Consider the following 638-nt stretch of genomic DNA (forward strand, 5'->3'; position numbering starts at 1 on the left):
GCAATTAACCACTAGGAAGAATGTATGCAATGTGTTAATTATTGAAACTGTCCTACCAATTTGATTTGAAACTCTCATTGCTATTTGTTTCTCAAAATTATGCAAAAATAAATAAAAGAAATAGAAATTTAAAGAAAATTATTTATTTGGTACAGGGTGTCGCTACGCAGCTCAGACTCAAAGTGATCCTCCTGTCTCCGCCTTCCCAGCACTGGGATTACAGGCATGCACCACCTTGCAGTTTCAACGGTTGGCATGGCATGCTGTACCAGGGATTGAACCCGGGTCCTTGCACTTGCCAAGCAAGTGCTTAGACCTCCAAGTTATCTCCTCAGCCCCTGATTTTAAATAACATAGATTTTATCTGATGTAGTGATTACTCATTCAAAACAAAATTCACAAAACTTTAATTAACCTGTTTGGGGAAAATTAAGCAATGAACCTCAGAGCCTCACATAATATGGATATAGAAGCCAGGCATGGTGGCGCACACCTGTAATCCTTGGGAGGCTGAGGTAGAAAAGATGGGTATCCTGAACTACACATTGAGACCCTGTTTCAAAAACAGATATAGATGCAAGCGCAAGGGCCTGAATTCAATCCCCAGTTCCGAAAAAAAAATTATATATATATATATA

The sequence above is a fragment of the Octodon degus genome, unplaced genomic scaffold, assembly GCF_000260255.1.
Source record: "Octodon degus isolate 3935 unplaced genomic scaffold, OctDeg1.0 scaffold00018, whole genome shotgun sequence".
NCBI lineage: Eukaryota > Metazoa > Chordata > Mammalia > Rodentia > Octodontidae > Octodon > Octodon degus.